General features: G+C 54.2%; 1 protein-coding gene across 1 annotated transcript in view; it reads left to right on the forward strand.

Moving 5' to 3' along the window:
* Window positions 1-24,929, forward strand: part of ZNF536 (zinc finger protein 536) — a 382,760-nt gene that overhangs the window by 124,096 nt on the left and 233,735 nt on the right. The window contains 1 exon segment of the mRNA XM_074314979.1: window positions 4,072-4,242. The gene's annotated coding sequence lies outside the window, so the exon portion shown is untranslated.

Raw genomic sequence — 24,929 nt, forward strand, 5'->3', positions numbered from 1 at the left:
GCCCCACGGCCTTCCCGGAGGGCTCCGTGGGTGTCTTTCCCTGGACTGGGCTGGGTGAAGTAGGGCAGGGCTGACACTAAGATTTTAGGTCTGTTGTTTCTCATTTCCTAGAAATTCACCCCCACCCCCCCTTGGTTAATGGCTCTTTAAATATTGAAATGCCTGGAAAAAACAAAACAAAATAAAATAAAATGCAGGCTGCTGAAGAGATAAGAACAACAACAAAAATGTTGGTATCTTTTAGAATTTGTCTTCCTAGTGGTAAAAGTATATAATTAATAGGAGAATTTTCCTCCAGATGTGGCTATACTATAATAGAGCCTTATAAATGCTACAGAAAGAAAAATTGCTTGGAACGAAGGCGCCCTCAATGAGAGCACACCTGGGTATGACGAAGATCGCATTTAAGGGACCGCTGTGCCATCACAACGCAGAGAAAGACCAAGGCTCGGGAGCAGCTGGAGAGAAAGCCGGGCAAATCTGCATGCAAATAGCAGCACATTGTTAACTTAATCAGATGCCGCGGAAAAGATGTGCCAGAACCCGGGGAGGATGCGCACACGCGGAGGGAGCGGGCCTGAGTGCGTGGGCGCCTGCGCCCTGCGAACCCCTGGGCCCAGGGCAGGGCGCAGCCAGGCCCCGCCCCCCACCCGCCTGCGGTCATTGATCACAAAATGTGTGATTCGCTCTTGGAAAAGAGAAATGAGGGAGTATATTTCAATTGAAAGGAAGCTTTTTTTTTTTTTTTTTATGGTGATAAAGGTGTGGGTATTATTTCGGCTGACTCCATAACTCCAATTAAATAATATTTCTGCTTAAATATCTGGGTGCATGAAGATAAATACTGCCCCAGAGTGTATAAAGAAAGAGATTTTTTTCATTAACAAAAAAAGAGTCGCTCGCTATAGATTGAAGTGCTGCGTATAAATTGTACCTTAAGAAGTGGAAGACACCTGTTATTTATATTTTACATTAATATTAATGGAAATATGTATTTTAAATCTCCATCTTTTCCTCGAGCACCATAAAAAATTAAAAGTAATACTATTTAATCACCCACAGCTTAATAGTGCCTTAGTTGTTTACTGCCATCGTACTAATTGCTCTGTACTAATGTGTTTTTCTGTGATATCCAGTAGTGCTAAGAGAACAGAGATGCATAACCAATTAAATATAGCGTTTTCATGTTAAAAATATACGTGGCGAGGCTCGAAAAGGAACAAGCCACCCGTACGCGAGGCGCGTTGGCACCGTCTCGATGCCCAGCAGAAGGTGCCCGCATGGCCTCTTTTGCGCAAAGACAAAGGGGGTAATTTTTTTGGCAAGAAAACAAACCCAAGGAAAACACAACAAACTGAGTGTTTCCTTTTTTCCCCCCTCCTGCAACTCTTGGGCTGTTTCTGTGCGCTCGCCTCCAGCGAAGGGGAGATGGATCTCAGAGGGAGTAGGGGGTCGGCCCCGGTCGTGTTGTCCGCGGTACCAGCAGAGCAGCAGGCGGCGCGGCCCCGGATGGGGACGGTGGGCAGTGCGACCTCATAATTACCCAGGGCGGGGAGCAACAAAGGAATGCAGGACGCAGCGCGCCTAGGCCCGGGGCCTTGGATGGCCACATCGCTGTTGGTGGACAGCAGCCGGCCGCCCAGCAGCCCGCCGCCTGCGTTCGTTGGCTGCACGCCCGGTGTGGCTGCGGGCCGCCGGCCGCCAAGCTGCCCCCGCCAGCCAGCCGGCCTGGCCCGCCGCGCGGCCGCATTTCACCTTGCGGAGGAGAGATAATGAGATCAATTAGAGGCGCCGTCACCGCGCGAGACAGCTGCTGGCGCATAGTCATCAGCGCGGGGCGGGGCGCGGGGCACCCAGCGCGCAGCGGGACCCGGGCTCTGGGGCTCCAGCCCAGCGGGGGCCTGCGCCCACCGTGCATCCTTTGCGGGGAGCTCATCCTTTAGGGACACTGTCAGCCCAGGCTGGGGAGGGTCCTTGCACCTGCGCGCTTGTGCACCTCGGTAGTGGGTGCCCACGTGGGAGTGCTGGAGTGAGTGTGCCCTGAATGTGTAGCTGAGGGGACGGGCTCAGTGCGTTGCGTGACGCCGGCACCCCTCCAGTCTCCGGAAATGGCAAGAATCCTGGCTGGTTTTTGTTTTGGCTCCTCTTTCAGAACTGGTGCGTGCGGTCTTTGGTGCCCCACTGGCTCCTGTGGCTGCATGTGGGCCGGAAGGAAAGACCCTGCAGTCTAACTGCACCTCTGCCTCCAACCTTGATGTGCCCTTGAAGGACGCATTTGACCTTGCTGTGACTTGATCTCCTTGAGAGCACCTGAGAACGCCTGTCCTGCCTTCCCTGTGCTGGGGTGGGTGGGCCACAGGTGGGGGCTTCTGAAAAAGGACGGAGCAGTGCTGTTCCCACCCTGACACCCCTCCCGGTGTCCTGTGACTTCTGACATTCCCCATGACACCGGACGCTGAGCTGGGACAGTTTGGCTCCTCTGAGGTGGCGGGAAGCTCCTGGCCACGCTTGGAGCTCCTCTCTAGATCCAGTTCCGTCCCCGAGGGCTGTGCCCTCTCCACCCTACATCACCCGCCTCGGTCCCTTCTGTTCTCAGTGAGCAGCAAACGAAGTGACGGGGAGGCAGGGACAGCTGAGAGGAGCGTGCACAGACCAGCTTTCTTATGGAAGAAAAGAAGGACATCTCTGGTGCCTGGGCAATGGGTCTGAATGGCTGGTCCCAATTTGGGACCTCCCAGCGGCAGAGTTACTGTTCAGGTGTTTGCTCCAATCTCCCGGCCTTCTGTGGGTCTGCATGTGCCAGAGGGATGTGGGTTTGGCCTTGTCTCACGGATCCCAGGAGAGCGGGGCACGTCTCCGGACTTCTGAGTCCTGGGAGTGAGGGGCGTGGGGAGGAGGCAGTGACTCCAGCCCCCTCAAATGTCTGGCTTGTAGGGAGAACCTGTTGGAAATGATGTATGTACACCTGTAAATGTGATTTGAGATAGTAAGGCTGTTGCTTTCATTTTTCTTGCCCAAACATGAGCTATTTTGAAGTTTGTGTATGCTCTTGACTGGGGCTTACACAACACTATCGTGGAAAGATAGGAATGAAATGTCCCCCCCCCTCCTTTGTCTAGCTGGCCACGAGTCTACCCAGTAAGTGTCCCCTGTGCAGGGAGCCAGGTCGAGAGGAAAAGCCAGCTTGAGCTGTGCTGGGTGGTGTCATTACAGTGATGGGGGGACTTGATTCCCTGCGAGACAGCGATGCCCTGAGTCTGACAAAAGGGATTCCTGCCTTGCGTCTCCTCCCTGGAACCCTCTCCAGCCTGAGCGGGTCGAGGGGATACTTTAACTAGGTGAATTGTTAAGGACTTTCTGTTGAGTTGATGCTTCTTGAAATGAAATGGGAGGAGGATGGAGCAGGGTTGACCTTGCCAGGGGGTCTAAGATCTGGAAAGAGTGAAGCGTGGTTTTGGGGTGAGGGCTGGAAGATGGGGGGAAGGGTGGGGGCTGGGCGGGGTGAAGGAAGGGACGGATGCTCTCAGGTGGCCGTAGTGATGGCAGTGGCTTCAGCAGACACTGCAGGGGGCAGGGGGCATGAAATGAGACCCAATCCCACCTTACCAGCCAGCGTGCGGGCCTGATGTTAACTCAGTAACAGCTCTCTGCTCCATGCTGGGCTCTGGGCTAAGCACCCCTCGCGTCTGCCTGATTCCATCCTCACGGCAGCCCTGAGGAAGGACTTTGGAGGTGACCCGGAGGGTCCCTGAGCTGGTTGGTGGTGGAGTGGGGCCTTCAGACTGTGTCCCGACACCACAAAGGATGTGCCACTCCTGTGCCTCCTGCATCGAGCACCCTCAGAGTGGCTGTGCGAAGACCCCAGCAGTGGAAGTAAACACAAAACATGGCCCCAGGTGTGAGGGCATTCTTTGGGGAGGCCTTTCCTGAAAACACACTTTTCTTGCCGGCAGTCAGCCTTCTGTCTTGTCTTTATGTGGCCCAATTAGGCACTTGCACCCCTAATTAGCCGGCCAGAGGCACTCCTTGTTGCCTGCATAAAAATTCACACGTGGGCTTGAATGTTGGCAGGAAACATCACATCAGAGGTGCCGAGTAAGCTGGAGGTGGGCCCGTCCTGTGAAGTGTGGCCTGGACAGCATTACTGCCCCAGCCAGGCCTGGCCACCCCCGAGGAACCCACTGCCTGGGTCCAGGAGGCTTGGAGGCCAAGTGAGTCTGAGTTATGAGTGGCCCAAAAGAGGTGAGATCGCAGAGCCCTAATTACTAATGTCTTCAGCACTCTGGAATTCAGAAGTGACTCAGCTGATGTGTGTCAGACTGCAGACGAGCCCGGCCATGCCCTCAGACCGGGGTGCCGTGCCCTAGGTTGTCTCACCTTAGGGCACTGAGCCTCACTGGGCCTGGTGTCCCTTGGAGGTGCTGCTTGCTGAGGGTGGGTGTGAGCCATTTTCTAGAAAGTTCCTGCCTGGCTGCTTGTCAGCAGGGACCACCGTGTACCCACCCAGGTGCTCAGTACGTGTTTCTGTGCACCCAGCATGCATCACGCCTCCAAAGCGAGCCCACTTCTCCTGATGAGACCAGGGCTGCTTTGCACCATCGGCTGAGTGCCAGGCACCGTGCTCGGGGCTGGGTGCCAGGCGAGGGCCTGTTTCAGTTCTGGGCAGGGGAAGGGCTGCGGGAAAGAGGCTGCACAGCCAGCAGGTACAGAGCAGGGGCAAGGAGGGCAGTGTGATGACGCGCGGGCTGGTGGGGGGACACCTGATATAGAGGGACTAGTCTTGGGAGGCCTCCCTGAGGACGTGACCTTCGCTCTGAGATTGCAGCCAGGTGTCCACACAGAGGGAGTCTGCAGGGGCACAGGTCCCTGGGTGGGAACAGGCCCCGGGGACAGGGAGATGAGGCCACGTGGCCCCAGGTCACACAGGCTCTGCAGGACAGGGCGATGGAAGCCCGGAGAGTTAGGGCCTGGGGGTGCTGTGACGTGACAGTAGAGAGTCTGCTGTGTGGATGACAGGGAAGTGGGTGGGAGGATGGCGGTAAGGGACCCGGAGGGGGATACGAATGTTCCAGGTCTCGGGGGAGGTGGAGCCGGCCTGGCGGATGGATACCGGCCCTGGTGGTCTAGCTCTTGGCCCCTCCGCCCACGGCCAAATATCTTTAATGTATCAAAGCCTTGCTTACTAAATTCCTATGAAGTTTACTACTGGGGAAAGCGGCAGATATTTCTTATTTAAATTCTTTTGTTGGAAGAGAGCAAGCCCAGAGAGGGGAACGCTTTCCATTCCTTGGTTTAAATCTCATCAAAATGGCCATGTGAGACGGGTGTTTTCAGGATTCCTTCCCATCGGGCTGAGGTGTCACTCCCTTCCCACTGGTTGCCATCTGCTCCTGCCGCCCCGCCCACCAAGAGCCAGCTCTGTGCTCACGTCCCATTTCCCAGGTCAGGACTAGTGACCGGGTAGTAAAAGAGAGTCGTCCAATCTGAATGAAGCGCACACGTCAGCTTTGTGGACAGGACACCAGGTGACTCCTTGAGCATCGCGTGTGCGAAGCTCCCCTTTGATGGTTTGGCATGCTTTCGGTGATGCAGTGGTCCAGGGTTCGCCATTCATTTCCTCCAAGACATTTGGGTGGAAAATCTACAAAACAATAATGGATCAATACATTTAAATTAGAACTTTCAAAAATTCAATAATTGTATTTACCAATTAATAAAGCACTGTAAGGAAAATGTCCTCACTTCTTTATTTAAGGACACAGTTAATTTTTTCATTGATTAAGCATTCTTTTGGTGGCTGGGGTGCGGGCAGGAGACTCTTCCCTGAAGCTCCCTGTGTGGAAGCTGAGGTGTTTGCGTTTCTGGTCCCACAAATCAGTGCAGACGCCTGGCTCAGCGGGATCAGGAGGGAGGAAGGGAGTGCGGTCTGCTTTGGCAGGAGCGCAGGGGGTGGCCTGTGTGATGCCACATCGTGGTTTTGGTGGGGATGCAGGTAATGACAGGTGGCCCGTCCCTGTGGTGGCTCTGACTTCAGAGCATATGGGCGCTCACTGCATTAGGGAAATTTGGGGTAGGAAGTCCTCACTTATCAGACATACATGAGGGAGCCGTTCCTCTTTGTTCAGAATTCCCATGGAAATGCGCAGCATGGCCAGTGTATGCTTGTGCATCTGGAATAAACTGTAGGGATGTTGCCCCTCTGAAAACAATGAGTGTGACTCAAGTTCTCAGCATTGTCCCTCCTGCATCAGGCGAGGTAGACCTGCCCCTTTGGGCGATGAACAACAGTTGAGGGGACGCCGTGGAGGCAGCTCACCCCTTAGCCACGTGCCCCCTGCAGCCAGTGCCCACTGCTACTCACTCATCCTTGTTTTATTCCCCTCCCCTTCTTCCTTTCCCAAATGTTGATTGAGCGTTGGTTCACTGTACGTGGGCTGGGGGCATGGCACTGAGCAGGGACAAGTCCCGGGACCCCTGCAGGACAGGGGCGGGTGCCCACTGCTGCTGCTGCTGCATGATCTTGGCCAGCCCCGCACTGGGTGTGTGGGGTATTTGGTCACAGATGTGGACCCCGGTACTGGGGAGCAGAGGTGTGCTGGGGACCACATCTGAGTGGAACGTGAAGGGCAGAGGCGCGTCCACATACAGTGCTCTGAAGGCTGGGAGGGGAGGGGCCAAGGATGCTGGCATGGAGACGGTGTTTGCACACGGCGTGCGCCCAGCTGGAGGTTGGAGAAGGGGAGCAGGCCTTGCAGGGGCTGTCACAGCCAGGTCGGAAAGGGCGGGAAGGGGACAGAGAGCTGGTGGAGTTTGGTGACGGCACTGGGAGGCGATGACCTCGTGGGGGCCTAGTGGTTGTACTGACTGGAGGGGCAGCCTGCCTGGGGTGTCACCTGCCCTGGGTAGCCCTGCCAGGTGCAGGGAGGGGACAGTCTCCTGGTGGGTGCCCTAATGGGCAATTTCCCTGTGGGCGGAGGGGCCAAGAGCTAGACCACCAGGGCCGGTATCCATCCGCCAGGCCGGCTCCATCTCCCCGGAGACCTGGAACATTCGTATCCCCCTCCGGGTCCCTTACCGCCATCCTCCCACCCACTTCCCTGTCATCCACACAGCAGACTCTCTACTGTCACGTCACGGCACCCCCAGGCCCTAACTCTTTGGGCTTCCATCGCCCTGTCCTGCAGAGCCCGGTGAGCTGGGACCACGTGGCCTCATTTCCCTGTCCCCTGGGCTCTGCTCCTCCAACATGCCAGGCCTGTTCCCACCTTGGGTAACCTGCTGTGACCCTGTGACGATGCTGGGTTCCTCCTCTGGTGCTTCTGGGCTGGGCTGTCACCACCATCAGCTGTCTGCAACTCCTGGTCACAGGGTGGTGGCTCCTTGTTACCTGTGAGGTCGCGTCCTGCTGTCTGAACGAGGCGCTCACTGCACCAGTGGGCGCTGCGCCTCCGCAGCCTTCTCACAGACCTGCCTGGCAGGGTGAAAGCGCACCGCACAGCCCCCGCCAGCCCCGGGCTGGGTCTCTGCCTTCTACCGCGATTCCACCCGCTCGTCCCAACTCTTCCTTCACTCAGTCATTCGGGCCCACACGCCTCCCCTCCACCATGAATCCCCAGTCGTCTGAACTCGCTGCCTAGGGCACCTCTTGGGTTGTCACCTTCTGTCTCCAACTATCTGTCCCCAGCTGGTGTAGACGTGGGCCCTGTGAGCATTGCGTGCTCAGTGGGTCCTCAGCGGCGATGCCCCCATAGACAGCAGTCCCCAGGCCACCGAGCTGGCACGTGGTTTCCAGAGATCAAGAGGAATTGTCCCCGTCCCACTCCTCATTTATTTAGACGTTGATGAAATGTGGCCCAGGGCGTTGTTGTCAGCTGGCGTTGCACCGGAGGCCCCACCACCTGGTCCCATCCCACCTTCCCAGCTTATCTCGTGTGACGTTCTCCCGCCCCCGCCCTTTCCCTCTTCACTGTCACCTCTGTTCTGTGTCACTGAGCGCCTCGCCGTTCTCCAGATACGCCACACCCCTGAATTCGCTGCACCTCTGCACATGCTGTTTCCTTGTCCCGAAAGCCAGCCACATACTTCTGCCGCCACCCCCAGAAAAGTCCTGTTCATCCTCCAGGACCCAGCTGGAAAGACGTCACCTCACTACGGAGGGAGCCGTTTCTCCCTGCCCTGGGCGGAGTTCAGCCCTCCCTCACTGAGCTTTCGGATCTGTTATCTGTGACCATGCCACAGTCTGTGCAAACTTCTGCCCCTCCTGACACATAGAAGATCTTTAGTCTATGTGTGTCCACACCCAGAGCTGTGCCCTGGCACACTGCCAGGGCGCCAGGTATTAGGTATTTCTTTGTAGGCTCAGGGGCAGTTTTTGGTGGATGAAAATTGTCCTGCACCTATTATCTCACTGGATACTTCTGTGTCAGCGGGACGGCAACAGGGCTTGTCTGCGGGTTTGTGGCGTGGACAGCAGGAGACTGCTTCCCAGAGTTATCCAAAGTCACACACTAGCAGCAGTTTTTAAGATAGCGTGTCGACATCTGTGTGTTAAGATTCTGATAAAACGATGCTAGAGGAAGCAGTGTGGAAGCCAGTGGCCTGTTTGATGTGTGATTGAAACATCAGTGGTGACACAGAGAAGGGGTGTCAGTCAGAGGGGCACCGTGTTTTTGTGTCACCCTCCTGCCTCACTTGCAGGCTGCAGGGCCCTGTGGTCAGAACCTGCTGAGGCAAAGGGCAGCTTGAGTCACCTGGAAGGTGGGAGAAGGCAGGTGCCCAGCTGTGAGCTGCGGGGAGGGGCTGTCAGTGGCCAAAGCCTGGCTTAGACTGGTGCTCTGCAGAGTCGAGGCTGAGGTTCTGCAGTTGGGGGGAGCTGGGCCCAGAGGACCCCGTTTCTCAAGGCTGGCATAGGGTGGTGCTCAGGAGACGGCTGGTCACTGCCCTCCCGTGGCTGGTGGCAGAGAGGGACCCACTGCTTCTTTCCAAACCATTTGTTGCCACTTATCACAGGCTTGGTTTACATCTGCTGCTGAGAGCAGAGTGGTCCCAATTTGAAGCCGTGGAGGCTGTTTTTCACCCACACTGACATAAGCCATGACTCTTGAAGCTGATGACACACTCCAGATAAGGTCAGATGCTTACAGAAAGGGACATTTGTTGCTTCTGTTGCTTAATGCCTGCTTGCAAAGAAGCTACAGACACTAATAGCTGGTGGGACATGCCATGCTTGTCCCCAGGGACCTGGCTGGAGGGCCTAACCCTCTCCACCTCACGCCCACAGGGACAGCCCTCATCCACCTCCTGGGACACTGGGCCAGAGGCCCCGCAAAGCCAGGAGAGAAGGGGCCATGTGCGGAGGTGCTTCCGTCTCTCCCCTTCCCCCAGCCCTGTGGCTCTCGCCTTTGGAGGCCCCACTTTGCAAGAGTGCTGATTTGGCTAGGAGGTAGAGAGAAAGGGAGCAGAGAAGCAGCACAGGGAAGCGGTGTGTTTTCTGGGGGAGGCAGAGTACACAGGGGCCTCTTGTTCAACCCTAGTTAGTCACAGGAGCCAACCCCCCGGCTGGGGACCTGAGTGGGGGTGCAGGCATGGCTCCTTCCAGCCTGGGGTGCCAGGGCTGTCTTGTAACTCTGCTGAGTCTTGTTAGAGCTCCCTAAAATTGAGGCTGCAGAGCGGGGCCGGAGGGGGTCCTAGGAGCTCCCACCAGAAGCCCTGGTGGGCAGTCCCGGGTCCTCAGGCCATGTCACGGTCACCCTGTAGTGCTTCTTGTCCAAGCCCACAGCGTCTGGTGTCCAGTCATGGCCTCCAGCAGTGGCCTCTCCCAGCTGTGGGTCCTGTGGGTTGTGCATCCACGGAGCCGTGTGAGGGGAGGGGCACAGCCCCTGACACTCAGGGACTCCTCAGAGATCACCTCTTCCCTCAGCCAGGGGGTGTAGCTGTGCCAGCCTCTTCCCTTTCCGAGGGGTCCAGTGGCGGGAGGCTGAGCTCTGCAGGGGCACCCCTGCATGTGAGGGCGCAGGAGCGGAGGGTGCGGCACCTGGAGACCAGTTTCTTAGAAAGAATGATGGCTCTGCAGGGCTGCTCAGGGCTGGGGGGCCGTGGAAGTTTTCTTGTTCTTTTTACTGGTTAGTCCATAGCAGCCCCTGGGAAGACAGGTTCCTTCATGAGATGTCAGGTGCATGCCCTGGGCCTCTGCTGCCCACGTTCCAGGATCAGAATCTTGTGATGGACCCTTCCAGACAGGTTAGGACAGCTGGCCATTGGACAGTGATACGACTGTGGGGTCCATTTCCTGGAAGTCTCCCCTTTGAAGCAGGTGTGGCTCCTTCCAGAGGGCTGAGGGCTTAATGGGGTGGTCCTGTGGGGGCGGAGCGCGTCTCCCCCATTCCCCAGGATGCACCAGGCCCTCCCACCGAGAGCTGATCCCTGGAGACTGCAAGTGGGCGCTGTGCTTCCCTCCTGGCTCTGAGGGACCGCCCAGCGGGCATCCACTGGCCACGCGCTCCGCGCATGTCTTTGTGGAGTCCCGGCCTGGTTTTGTGCCTCCAGTGGTTGGCAGTAGTCCCTGCGCGGAACCTTCGGGAAGGACTTCCTTGCAGGGTGGTCGCAGGGCCAGCGCTGGAGCTGGGAATGTTGGGTGGGGGTCCTCCTCCACCCCAACTCGGGGCACAAGATCGTTATAAAGAGAATATCTTTTTGCCTACGATGCACGTTTCCCACTGGTGGATTGTTTTTGCCTCACCTGTACTCCCCAGCTCGGAAATCTCTTACCTGTCCAGTACAGAGGGGATGGTAATAGATGGCAGTGCTTTGCCCCTGGGACTGTGTTATGGTGAAATGCATCAGGAGTGGCCGTCTGCCTTTCTCACCCACCAAGGGGGCTTCCAGACCGGGCTGAGCTGGCCCAGGCTGGACGCACCGGCGGTGCTGGCTGCGTAAATGTCCTGTGGGTGAGAGATGGTGTGGGGAATCCCGATCCTGGAGGACTGTCTCCCTGCCGCCGTCCACTTCTGCCCTGCCCACGTGGTCTGGGTGACACACGGGTAACAGCTGCTGTGGCCCCTCTGGCGCTGTCTTCTAGAAAGACCACTTGGCTGCCCAGTGCACTGTTTTCAAGTTGAGCTGTGGAGGTCTCTGGAAAAAGATGTTTCCAGCAGAATCAGAGCAGAAGCAAAGCTGGCCAGGCCTGTGTTTTCCCGGAGATTTCTCCAGTGCTGTGCTGGTCCCAGTTCCCCTGTGTACACTCCCCAGACACCCAGCTCATGACCTCAGGGATGGCAAGAGCTACCTCAGGGCGACACCTGCCCTGTAGGGACAGTGTGCTGGGTGGGCTCCCTGGGGCCAGCTGGGCAGGCTCGAGGCTGTGTGCAGTGGGGGGACGAGGAGGACAGCCTGCCAATTGGTCTTTTTCTCTGCTTTAGTCTTTAGCGCAGTTGTCCTTAAAAGAATGACAAACGCCAGGGACTCCTCTCCCTTTTAATAAGCGTTCACACTGGGAACGGTTTGGAGAGAAGAAAGGCAGCCTGAGTGGGAAGAGCATGGGCGCTAAATGACACTCCTGAAGAGCCTCCGCGTGTGGTGTAAAGACCGGGGGGTTTTTAAAGCGAGGACATTGGAGTTTAACTCGCCGAAAGGACAGGCCGGAGGGGCTAAGCTGAGGACCTGTGTGTGTCGAAGCTGCCCCCCAGCCCTGCCCTGGGGCCCCCTCGTTGTTCCCCGCAGCCAGGCTCCTGGGGAGAGAGGCCGCAGTCAATTCTGTGCCGTGAGCTGGAGGTTCGCCTTCCTGTGGTCTGGGGGCTTTCACGCTTCATGTTTTCCTGGCCCTTAAAACACCACGCGAAGCCAGTGGTGCCCGCAGGCCGGGCACAGGCGGCAGGCAGATGTGTGCGTCTGCTGGAGGCTTCCAATGCAGGTAAAGGGCCGCTGACGCTCTCTGCCCCCCACCCCCATGCTGACACTTAGCCCCCCCTTAGCACATGGAGGTCTGGGCCCCATCCCCACGTCAGAAGAAACAGAAATCCCGACTCGTGCGTCCTCTCGACACAGCGGTCCAAAGCTCGGCTCACGTGGCCTTGGGGGGGCCGCAGTGCTGATACTTACCAGGGACCTGGTCGTCAGAAGCACGTGCTGGGCCTTGGTCCCCCTCACCTTCAGCCAGAAACGGGGTTCCCAGCCGTGTCCACTGGATGCACCTGCACAGGTCCTGTGAGTGGGCTTGGGGTCCCTCCCCCACACGCCTCTGCCATTTTCCCCAAGGAGTTCCTAACCCTTGGCCCTGGGCTGTCTCGCCCGTCTCTGCTCCCAGGCACAGAGGAGGCCCCCACATCTCTTCCAGGTGCCTGGACTTGGACAGGACTACATTTGGGGTGCAGCTTGTTTCAGTATTTAATTGTAAAGAATGATAGTACCCAGTTCAGACCAGATCTGAGAAAGATCAAGAGAAAGAGAAAAAAGGTAAAGGAACTCGACTCGGAAGAAAAAGAAACATCTAGTCCACATAGAAGCTGCGTCTTCTGGAAACTTTTCCCTTGCCGCTGCCCCTTCGTGAGCTGTCTTAGACTGGGATTCTCTCAAATGTTGGCACTGTAACCTTAAACCTTGTAACTGTGCCCCAGGACAAATCAGTATTCATTTAGCTGATGTGGCATATCTTATAAATCCTGTGTTCGTCTGGCCTCTCCTTGGTTAAAGATGTCCCAAAAAAGCGTCCCTGGGAGAGCCGAGCGGCGTGTGGCTCCAGCCTGATGTTCTGCAGCCCTGGTGCTGCAGCCACGCCCCCATGCTTGGGAATTCCAGTTTCCCCCTGGGGACACCCAGGGCCCCAATGGGTGTCGACACAATCAGAATTTGCCAGGAAACCAGGAGGAAACCACGAATCCATGGGGGCAAGGAGGTGGGGCAGGATGAGTTTGCGGTTGGATCTGAAATACACAGGGAGGGTAGACTCAGCCACCACAGGGATTTCATTAAGGAGACCACAAAATTGAGCCTGCAGAAGTTCACACCCATATGGAGACACTGCAAGGCCCCACGCTGGGGGTAGCAAAGAAGGGTGGGGAGGCCTGAGATGTCAGGTGCATGCCCTGGGCCTCTGCTGCCCACCAGTGATGAGCCATGGTGACCTGGTCCCTCTGCGCGGCCCGGCCCCAAACGCCTCCTCCCCTCTGCAGCCCGGGGTGTGGTGTTTTCCCAGCCAACCCTGACTCGGTGTGATTTCCCATTTCTCTACGATGCCTCTGTTCCCTAAGTATAGCAGATGACTGCTCTTAAGTGAGCTGAAGTTAAGCTCCCCAAGACTTACAAGGGCTGTTTCTTTCCTAGAGAAGAAAAACACACTAGAGTAACTCCTTCATCTGCCTGCATGTCGTTACAGTAGAAGGAAGGAAGGAAGGAAGGAAGGAAGGAAGGAAGGAAGGAAGGAAGGAAGGAAGGAAAAAAGGAAGAGAGGGATGGAGGAACGGAGGGAGGGAGGAAGGGAGGGAGGGAGGGAAGAACAGAGGGAGGAGGGAGGGAGGGGAGGACTGTGCGGCACAGCAGTCATTAACTACTTTTATGTCCGTCCTGAAGACTAGTGCACAGTTAGAACAAAGCAGGACAGGGTGCCTGCTCACGCTCCTTCACTGTCAGCTGCTCGCTGACTTCAGACAGCTGCTGCAGTGGGGAAGCCGAGGGGACGGTCACACTCAGTGCTTTTGGGGAACCATTCTTTGTCTCTGTGGCAGTAATTCCTGATCCGATCAGCAAGTATATATGACACCGCCGATGTGAAGCTGCCCCTGGGGGTGTCACATCAGTGGTCAGTACCGAGTGCAGGGGCCGAGTCTGAGGGTCAGAACAGCTCACCATTCGCTCATGTATTCATTCAACAACCACGTATGGCACGCCAGCGCTAGGCGCAGGTGCCTGCTCACTGATGGTCAGTTTATTCAGGAGGGAGGCGTCAGAATGTGCTGGTGGCACATGAGAAGCGCAGCCAAGGCGTCAAGGAAGAGGGGCCGCTTCATTCATTCATTCATTCATTCATTCATTCATTCATTCATTCGTTCATTCATATGCTCATTCGGCCCCAGAGCTGTTACTGAAGCCCTGCCCTGCACTGGGGACGTGATGATGAGCAAATACGGCTCAGTTCTGCCTTCGTGGGGCTTACGGTCTGGAGGGAGGGACAAATGTTTATCAGAAATCACATGAACAGCTGCAAAATTACAGCTGGCAAGTGCCTCAGGGAGACGAAACTGGAGCTCCCAGAGCCAAAGTCTTGGCCTAGTCATGGGCAATCGCAGCAGTCGTAGGGAGAGGTTAAACGGCACAGCACAGGGAAACACATTGGGGCTGGAGGAACCGCAAGTGCAGAGGGCCTGTGGCAGAGGATGCTTGGGGAAGCTGAGGACTGAGAGGTGGCCAGTGGGGCTGGGCGCAGAGAGAAGGGAAGCTGGGGGCTGGGCTGGGAGAGCCGCAGACAAGGCTGTGTGGCCTGTGCACATGTAAAGGACGTCAGTCTCTTTCTGAAGAGCAGCGGGGCTGGTGTGCGATGAGAAGACTTGTCCAAGGGGCCACGTGGGCGGGGGAAGCAGGAAGACCAGTGTGGAAGCCTGGGTGTCTGGACGGGGTAGTGGGGGTCGGGGATGGAGAGGAGACAGACGCGACCATGTGTGGGGAGAGAAGTCTGGTTCAGAGCTGGAGCTGAGCAGGAGTGTGCCAGGAGAGCCCGGGGACAGGAAGGGCAGGCGAGGGCCAGGGTGAGCAAATGAGAGACAGCAGCCGTCAGACCAGCAGGTCACACTCGGTGTCTCTTATTGGAGGCCAGCACGTGCGACAAGGGCCTTAGCACACTGGGCGCCCTCCAAGAGCTGTCTACTCAGTGGTCCGGAACTTTCCATAGAGGACTTGGATTTCCCCCTTTGTGTATTAGAGGCTTACTTACGTTTGCTGAAGCCAGTCCAACAGGTGTGCACACCTACTGCCTACTTATCTATTGTGAACCCTTACAAATTGGGTAATTGTGTGTGCAAATGGGTAGTTAGGTGTCTAACCACTGATAGGTGTATGTGTGGGTATGTAATTACTAGATTTGCATTTGTAAATGCTCATTTCCTTAAACAACCCTCTTCTCACCCCTACTTCTCTGCCACCTCTCTGCCCCGACACACACACCCAGGTGTCCGACTGGCCCAGGTGTGTCTTACGTCTGCTCCGCTGCAGCAGAGGAGGTTCCTTCTTCAATGTCCGCCCCCGTATGAGCCCCAATCGCCACCACCCCTGCCCCACCAAGAGAAGGAAAAGCAGCAGCGTCTCTCCGTCTTCCATGTTGGGTGCTGATTGTTTAGTCTGCCTGCACATAATACAGCCTGGAGAGTACATGTGACAGGTCGCTTCTCTACTCCCAGGTCAGCCTTAGTTTCTTGTGAGAGTCACCTGACATTCAGCACTGGCTGTGGAGGTGCACACGTCTGGTCTCGGCACAGCTGCCAGCAGACTCTGCGACCCTGAGGACACAGCACAGTGCCGAGGGCTTGGAGCACAGTGGCCACGGGAGCCGGGTTCCTGCACTGACATGTGCGCCCCAGGCTTCCCAGCCCCAGGCCTTCGTTGTGTGTGGACAGGACGGGCCTGAGGTGACCCAAACCGCTGCCGGTTCTCATGACACCTGTGGTACAACATTAATAAGAATGATTCATTTAAAAAGGAGCTAACATCGGACCAGTACTTTATGATCCTACAATTATATAGTCTAAAAGACCAACAGATTGTCTCCTTGGGAAACTATAAAGGGAATAGTAAGTAACCAACACATAAAAGTGGCATTTTTGTTCCCGTTTGCAGCATCTACAGTTAAACACCCGAGACGTGTGGTGCGTCTGGTTTGTGATGGGCAGTTTGCGGTGTAATGTCGAAACCCCGTCCGCTGGTGGCTGTGGCCTGTTGACCCTGAATGAGCCACAGTGACTGGTCAAGAGTTCTCCCTACAGAAGGATGGCCTCGGGTTACCCGACCTTTGGTTTACCTGCCTGAGGAGGGCTGCCCCCTCCCAGGACCCTGGGCTCCCCTCCACGACCCTGGGGAGCAGACTCGTGCCCCCTGCTGTTTGTGACATTGAGCTGTGCCTGGGCTGTGGTGACATGCTCGGGCTGTGCTGCGACACCCCGAGTGTCAGCTGAAGGAAAGGCTTGCGCTCTCTCCATCTCTGTTTAGTAGGGACTTTTTATTATTTTAATGCAAGGTAAGGTTCGTTGGGAGTATAAGATTTATCATAACTAGATCACTTACATTTTTGTTTTATGATTTTGTAAAATGAATAAACTTTATTTTTTAGAGCAGTTTTAGGTTCACAGAAACACTGAGCAGAAAGTATAGAGATTTCCAGTCTCCTCCCTGCCCCCACCTCAGCCTGCCCCACTGGACATCTGCTCACGGCAGTGGGACACGTCGTCATCACACACAGTCCATCGTATACGTGAGGGCTTGCTCTGGGCTGTGCGTTCTGTGGGTTTGGACAAGTGTATTCTGACACGTAGCCAGCACTGTGGTATCTTACCATACAATGTACACGGCCCTAAAAATCTTCTCTGCTCTACGTATGTCATTATGTTTTTAAAACAACTTCTCATCAAACAAAAAAATACCAGTCACAAAAAGTGCCAAGCATCTCTTCGGGTAGAATTGATACTGGGTAACCCCCCCCGCCCAACCCCCCCATCCCCATCCCCACTTAGGAAGGGCGTTGGACTGACAGATTTCTTCCAAATAAGGAATCATATGATTCTAGCATCCACCAAATAACCAGTTTGAAAGGAGATGCCCAGTTGGACTTCTGTTTTCTGGGTCAATTTTATTCTCTAGAAAGTTGTGGTTTATTCTTGTTTTTGGCAATTTCCTCGGCTTTGTCTCCTCTATCCATCTTTCATTAGAAGCTCGATGTGGACAGCCAACGATCACACAGTGCCAGCTTCTGGGAAGGGAAGCTGGAAGTGGTTCTCGGAGAGGGTGGCCCTTGCCAGGTGCACCCGGCCTCTCTGTTGTTCCAGGGTAACCCTGCTTGCCATTCCACAGAGCTCCCGGCTGGCCTTTCCCCCTCCCAGGGTCCCAGGTCGAATACCTGAGCATTTATTATTTCTTAGAACTTGTTATGTCATGGCTTGGATAACAGACACTGCTCAGATTTTGGTATTTTGTGTCTCCTTCACTGATCTGCCTCATTTATTTAAATGTTAGCTTGCCATTGTTCACTTGAGTCCAGTACTGGAAGCCAGACTCAAGGTAAGACTACTTAGTCATTAAAAGGCATGAGGGCTTGGAGAAGACAGTTTGAGAAGACCCTGTACTTGCAAGAGGTGACCTGTGTTCAGAGACGAGGGATGTGAGAGAGAGAAGGACCCCGCAGGGGGCAGAGATTGGCTCTCAGAGCAGATTCAAGAGCTTACAAAATAGACCAGGACGACGGTAGAAAGCACAGACCGAAAACTGCTCATGGTTTCAAAATTTGTTCTTTAGTTTCCTTTTTAACTTTCTTATTTTGAAATAATGGTACGTTTACAGGAAGTTGCACAGACAGAACCCAGAGGTACCCGTGCCCAGGTTCCCCCATTGCTTGTGTGTAAGTAGCCATAGGGTGACAGCAAAGCCCGGAAGCTGACAGCGCGACACGGAGCGGGCTCCTGGTTCTATGTCACTTTGTCCCATCTTTCCATTCTGTAGCCACCAGCTCAGTGAGGATGCAGAACTGTCCCATCACCACGGAGGTCTCCCTCTGCTGCCCCTTCATGCCACGCCCACTCCTGCCCCTGCCATTCTTGTCCCTGGTAACTACTAGCTGTACTCCATCTCTGTGAGTTTATCAATGTGACAGCATTATCGAAATGGAATCATGCGATATCTGACCTTTTGACATTGGTTTTATTCTTGGCAGTCTGCCCTTGAGGTCCAGCCAAGCTGCTGTGTCTCACGGGCCCACCCTGTTCATTACTAGCAGTGCCCCACGGTACGGATGGGCCACAGCTTGTTTAAAGTCCGCCTGCTTATTGTGGGGCATTCAGGCTGCATCAGCTCTTGGCTGTGACACAGAAAGCGCTCGGAACAGTAGTGTACAGGTTTTGGTGTGTAAGTAAGTTTTCACTTCTCTTAGGTAAAGACTCGGAAGTGCAATTGCTGGGTCGTATGGTAAGTGTGTGTTTTATTCTCTAAGGAGCTACCAGACTATTTTCCAGAGTGGCTGTGCCATTTGGCGTTTGGCCCAGCCTGTAGGAGTGATCCAGTTTCTTTGCACCCTGGCCAGCATTTGGTATTGTCACTGTTTATATTTTAACTCTCATACTAGGTGTGGCATGGCATCTCATCCTGGCTTTAATTTGCATTGCCCTGCTGGCTAGCGACGTGGAATGTCCTCTCGTGTGCTTACCTGCCATCCTTACATCCTTTTCGGTGAAATGTCTGGTCATGTCTTTTGCCCATTTTCTAGTTATATTATTTGTTTTTTACTGTTGAGTTTTGAGAGATCTTCATATATATATTAGATAAGAGTCCTTTGTCAGATACGTGGTTGGCGAATGTTTCCTCTCAGTCTGTAGCTTGTCTTTTTATCCTCTTAGCAGGGTATTTTTGCAGAGCAAAATTTTTAATTTTGATGAGATCCAATTTATCAGTTTTACCTTTTGTGGACTGGGCTTTTTGATGTCATGTCTGAGAGCTATTTACCAAGGCTAGGTCCTGATGATTTTCTTCTATGTTATCTTCTAAAAGTTTCATGGTTTTATGTTTTACATTGAAATCTGTGATGCATTTCGATTAATTTTTGTAAGATGTGAGGTTCAGGTCAAAGGTCAAGTTATTTTCTTGCTTATGGATATCCACCTGGCCCAGCACCATTTGTTGAAAAAAACTGTTCTTCCTCCATTGAGTTGCTTTTGCATCTTTGTCAAAAGTGCAATATGTCGGGGCTGCTTTTGGGTTTTCTATTCCGTTCTGTTGATCTCTGAGAATAAGACAGGACAGAATAAGACAGGACTCCGCGGTCCTGGAAGGGCCCCCACCTCCCAGTGCTTCAGGCGTCCCCCAAGAGTGGATTCGGCTCAGGAGTGAGCTCCGCCCCTCTGGACTTGGCTCAGCAAAGGAGCAGGTGTGCAGGGACTCCCCAAACTGCTTTCTCGCGGCACTCCCCAGACACTGCTGGTTTTGGTCCCCTTTCCTTCCGTTTCCTGCTTACGCATGCTCTCAGATTAGAGTGGGATTTTTCCAAAACAGATTTTTCTATCATGGGGTAAAAATTGTAAGTAAACAGAATTATCATAACAATTTGAATAGTAATAAAATATGTTTTTCTGTTTCTGTTCAAAGAAGGGGAAAGGTAACTAGAGGAGATGAAAGGAAAAGCTAGGTTTCTGGCTGATAGGTGTGTGGTTTATTTTTCCATTTTCAACAATAGGTACAGAGTTTTAGTAAAGGACTTCAAGGCAAAAGGAAAAAAATAGCATATATTGTTATGGGGTTATTTTTATCTTTCATTTTTATGACAACTTATTTGTACTTAAGAGAATCTTTCCAAAGAGTTGGAAGCATCATTAAATAAAGACTGTGAAATGTGCAATATGGCTTATTTATTTAAATGTTAATTGGTCCAACGAACACTTCTAATTAGCTCTATATTTGCCTAGCAAAAAGTTTTACAAATTCCAATTGTGAAAAGCAGCTATTTTGAGCTGGTAAGCATGTTGCAGCCTCAGCTATGATTTTTCTATAGTTCTCAGCCCTTGAAGGCACAATTTAATTTTTCATGTATGCATACTAGCAACGGTAAACACTTGCGAGTGTAAAGAACCTTCTTTAATTAGCTGCACAACAATTAAAGGATTCACAAACTAAATTGAACCCTGTCTCGGTGCTTACTAGCTGAATTCTACCACCTGTCACAACAGCACTTTGTTCAATCTGTTATGCAAAATCATTATAGCAATATAGCGGAGGGGAAAAAAAGAGAAAATAGCAATTATTTCTTACTTTTCTCTTGAATGGGTTATTTTGGGTGAGACTGATGTCAGGTTCATTGACGCTAACCTTTTGAAATCTGTAACAGCATAATACTTCTGAGGCAGCCTCGGGATGGCGGGAGAAGCTCGCGCTTTTCCCTTTTAGAGGACGCAGCGCTGTCCTTAAAATAGAGGGGCTGCGATCACCCAAGCAACCTGTTCCAGCTCCCGCACAGCCGCCGTCTAGTCCCCTTCTCAGGAGGAGCCCCCGCGGGCCCGGGCTGCGTGTGCCCAGAGCACAGAGGACGCAGGGCGCGGACGTGCTTCTCAAACTGCCTTTTCCAGAAGCAGAGCCAGGCAGACTTTCACCTGCCCGATCGCCTCCTGTAAAAGCGCGGGAGCTATTTTGAATTTTTAAAAATCTGATCAAATTGACTTGCCCTCCTGAAGACAGAGTTGGAGGGGCAGGCTCCCCCCTCGCCATTCGCAGAGAGAAAGCCTGATTGTGGGGCCCAAACCCAAAGCCCCACGCAGACTTCTCCTTGTCGCGGGGGTCACCGTTACTCTGGGCGCTGCGGGCCCCTGGCCCCAGGCAGCCCCGCTGACCGCTGTTGTGCTTCTGCGCGCACAGGGCGGGCACCTCCGCTGGCAGGGGCTTCCAGGGGCTTCCAGGGGCATCGGAACATCCTGTCGGTCCCAGCGTCCGAAGCATCTGCGCTGTGGGCATTTCAGAATTGGACTCATTATAGACAAACAGCCGGGCTCATTCAGAGGGCCTGCGTTTTCCCGCATTGCGCTTTTTTTTCTTTTTTAAGAAGTTGCCTCTTTACGTCATTTCTTGAAAATGTGCAAAGAAGACAAGCAGCCCTTTGAAAATACAAACTCTTTCCCCCCAAATGCTGAAAGCAGGAACCAGGAACGTGAGAGCCAAAGGTCAAAGGCTGAACGAGAATGTGTCCCTATTTTTCCTGTCTCTTAAGCCGAGGGAACCGCAGCTTACGATGTTTGGGTGATTCGGCCTGTCTCCACTCAGGTCCGGAGGGAGACCTTGCAGAGCGTGGGTTTTCCCTCCCGTCTGCTGAACACCACACTCCAGGCTGGTCCACGCTCAGTGCACGTGGGTCCACGTGAGTTATTGTCCGCTTAGTGGAAGCTCAGGAAATAAACGCTTCCAGTACAGCCGCAGCCCCAGAAAGGGCCACTTTGCTGCCTTCTGCAGCCTTGTCTGCTGCTGAACTTGGCCGTCCTTCTGGTCAGTCTCCTGGTTCTGGGTCCAGCGGCTCTGACTGTCCCTGGCTCGGCTGCTCCTGACGGCAGGGTCTGCACTGGGCTTTGACGGCAGCGTGCTGGTGCCTCTCGGGTCGGGCTGGTCACATAGTAGGCTCTCAGGGAACACCCGCTGATTCACGTGAATGGAATCTCCATTTGGCTGAAGACTCATGGGAATTTACTGGTGAACTCAGGCGACTTAATCCTTTCAGCCCTTCCGCTGCCGGGCTAGGCTTCCTTTTTCCCCCTGCTGTTCATCTAAAATCCCGTTACTTGCAGTGTACTGTTTGTCCTTTCCCACGTCCCTTGCTGCTAGTCCTGCAAAGGAAGATGGAATGGCCTCAGGCCAGTCTTGCTTAGGGAGGGAGGGAGGGAGGGAGGAGGGCAGGCCTGCTGGCCTGTGCACAGACCTGTGGCCGGCCGCCCTGCCCTGCAGGGGCCTCTGGCGTGGGGGACCCAGACTCCCCGAGGAAACGTGAAGGCCAGCCCAGGTGTACATTCCTTATTTGTGGCAGGCTGCAGGGGGACACTGGTGTCCTCTGCTGGTATCCCTGGAAGTTCCAGCGGCCTCCTCTGCCAGCCACTGGAGGTAGTGGTGGCTGAGTGGGTAGATGCATGGTATGTAGAGTGTCAGCAGTGCAGTTGGCAGACACGTGGCTTTCGGTGTGACTTAACCGCTCTGTGCCTCAGTTTCCTCAGCCACAAAATGGGTACGATGATCATAACATTAGAGCTGAGGTGAGACTGAAGCGAGGGCACTTAGAAGGGCATTAGTGCGCACAACGCTGCCAGTTACCGTTCCTGCTGCCCCACCGCTGCCCCTGCCGGGAGTCTCCTACTCTGTGGACTTGGAAGGTTGTGGGGCTGAAGGGACCCCAGAAAGGCAAGTCGCAGCTCCTGACTTCCGCCCGACAGGTCTGAGGGGCCTTCCGCAGGGCTGCTGCTCTGAAGGGCTTGCCAGCCTCCCTCTTGGTACCTGCTCATGGGTATGGGATTCTGGTCTGGAAGGCAGATTTCAGAGCCAGTGTGATCAGGAGTCACCCCCAAAGGTCTGCCACCTCTGTGATCTGCCTTTTGGAAATGGGCCTGGGCCCGCCCAGAGGCACCCCTTCCATCAGCTCCCTGGAGAGTCTCCCTGACAGCCAGAAGCCAGTCCCTGAGTGCTTGCTACTTGACAGATGGGTGCGATGTGTGGGCCACAGGCAGGGGTACAAGCATTTCCAAATGCGGATGTCTGACCTTGGGGAGGTACCCAGGGGCGGGGACCACAGGTCACTGCGATGAGTGCTGGGGAAGAAACTCCGCAGAGCCAGAGCGCGGGGGGCAAGAGAGTCGCATGTGGTTGTGGGACCAGGGGGCACATGCCAGGGGCAGAAGTCGTAATTGGCCTGGGCTGCTGGAGGTGGGGTGCCCTCTGGAAAGGCGTTTTCTCTGCGGCCCACACCCCTTTGCTCCGGGCCAGGAGACAGCAGGGTGAGTAGGAGGGCTCAGCAGTGGCAGGAGGATAGTTTGTGGGGCTCCAAGTACCTAAGGTAGGAGATGTGCGTGTTTAGTGCTGAGGAAACTCACACTGGCTCCAGGCGATTGGGGTCACCTCCAGCTGTGTCCACACCGAGAGACGGGAGACGCTGTGCTGCCAGGTTTCCTTTTAAGCCCAGCTCAGGCCCTGCCACAGTGACCTTTGCTCTGGAGAGCGGCCATGTCCCGAGAACCGGGTTCTGTCGTGAATATGCTCATTTAACTAGGGACCACCACAACTTGGTGGTGTTTCCCCACGAATTGTGACTGTGTCAGAGTTCCTTCTGGTGATAACCTTTGGGAAAATGCGTGTCTCCCAGACAGCCTAGAAAGGCATGCAAGCCAAGAGGAGAAGATGGAGACCGAGGGGTGTCGCCAGCCCCTGTTGTCTGTGGGACCCCGTCAGACCCTGCCCATTACCTATAGAGAAGGGACATGGCTTTTGCAGGCATGGTGGCCTCTCCTGTGCCTGTCGCTTGGCTCACTTAGAACCTGCACACAGCAGGCAGCTGGCTAGAGAGCCACGAGAAGCAGGGAGCCAGCTGACAACTGGACGCTACTCCCTCCTGACCTAACATGTCCTGTGTGACCAACAGATGGACTCTTGGTGCCTGAATGCTGCAAAGTCTACAGAGGCGGTTTCCTTCTTTTCATTCCTACATACGTTTTCCTGATTTTCTTACGTTATATACAAGCTTGTTTTGGAAAACCAGCAAGGAGAGATGTGCAGCAGGAAGGGAGTGGCCATCGACTGGCGGTTGCCAGTGCTGGCTGCGCTATCCAGTCTCCTGGACCATTTTGTGCACAGCTGTTGCCTTGTCTTGTTGTTGTACATAACGTGAGACTGCGTTTTACATGCTATTTTATGATCAATGTTTAAGTTCATACATTCCTCTGTATCCTTTCTGATGAGTGCGAAAACAATTGCTTAACTCTGCCAAGATTTATGTATTTAATTGAGTGCAGTGGGTGGGCATTTAGAGGGTTTTCTTTTTCCCCTTCTGATGTGAGGACTGGTCTCCTCATCTCTGGCCCACAGAGGGTGGCCAGGGTTCTCTTTTTGGGAGGGAAAGTGACATCATCGGACCAATGGCACTGTGTTCTCTGGCCCACTGGGCGCTGTAACGCCGGCCGTGGCAGACTCGTCAGCAGCCCTGAGCGGTCCCAGGTGCGTGCCCTTGGACCAGAGGTGGGGATGTGACATAGGTGGGCTGTCTCCTCCTCCGGTGCCTGGGTGGATACACACGCGCACATGTGCATATGTGCATCAGCATTTAGAGGATGTTCAGTCTGGTTTTCACTCTAGGCTTCAACTTACTGAATCCAAATACACAGGCCGTGGGAAAAGGGAGAAATAAGGGTTATGCACCCCAGCATAACCAGCCTCTCGAGGTCTTTACTGGCCCGACCTCCTGGGAGTCCCCATGGGTGTTACACATTCTTCTGCCCCGTTTTTGATGGATGCATGGTACCCAGTTAAGAGCGTGCCCATGAGAGCCCATGTCCCCCTTCTCTGCTACCTTCCATCCCCACCCCATCGCACCTCATCCTTGTAAATCCTTCCCTTTGGTATTCCGTCTGTATGCCTCTGGGAATTAAAAAGTCATCACCCTCTTCAAATGCCATCTTCTTGACCTCTGATGAGGGCTGTGAGCTGCTCTCTCCTCTGCCAATGTCGGCAGCTGAGAAGGACACTGGTGAGCGTGGAATAAGGAGGAGGGAGGGTGTTAAGGTGGATTCACATCTGAGTTACACTGTGGTTTTGATTCCTTTTACTTTGTTGTTAATTAGTCATCCATCCATCCCTCCATCCTTCCTTCCATCCATCCATCATCCATCCATCCATCCATCCCTCCATCCATCCTTCCTTCCTTCCATCCATCCATCATCCATCCATCATCCATCCTTCCTTCCTTCCTTCCTTCCATCCATCCATCATCCATCCATCCACCCACCCATCCATCCATCCATCCATCCATCATCCATCCATCCCTCCATCCATCCTTCCTTCCTTCCATCCATCCATCCTTCCACTCATCTATCCACCCATCCACTTACCAGTATCTTTCTATCTATCCATCCATCCATCTCTGGTATCTAGAATGGTGTCTGGCCTAAAGTAATCACTCAATAAATATTTGTTGAATGGAAAAATGAATGCATGAACGAATAATATAAAAGTCAAAG

Source organism: Rhinolophus sinicus, linkage group LG11 (assembly GCF_036562045.2).
Source record: "Rhinolophus sinicus isolate RSC01 linkage group LG11, ASM3656204v1, whole genome shotgun sequence".
Lineage (NCBI taxonomy): Eukaryota > Metazoa > Chordata > Mammalia > Chiroptera > Rhinolophidae > Rhinolophus > Rhinolophus sinicus.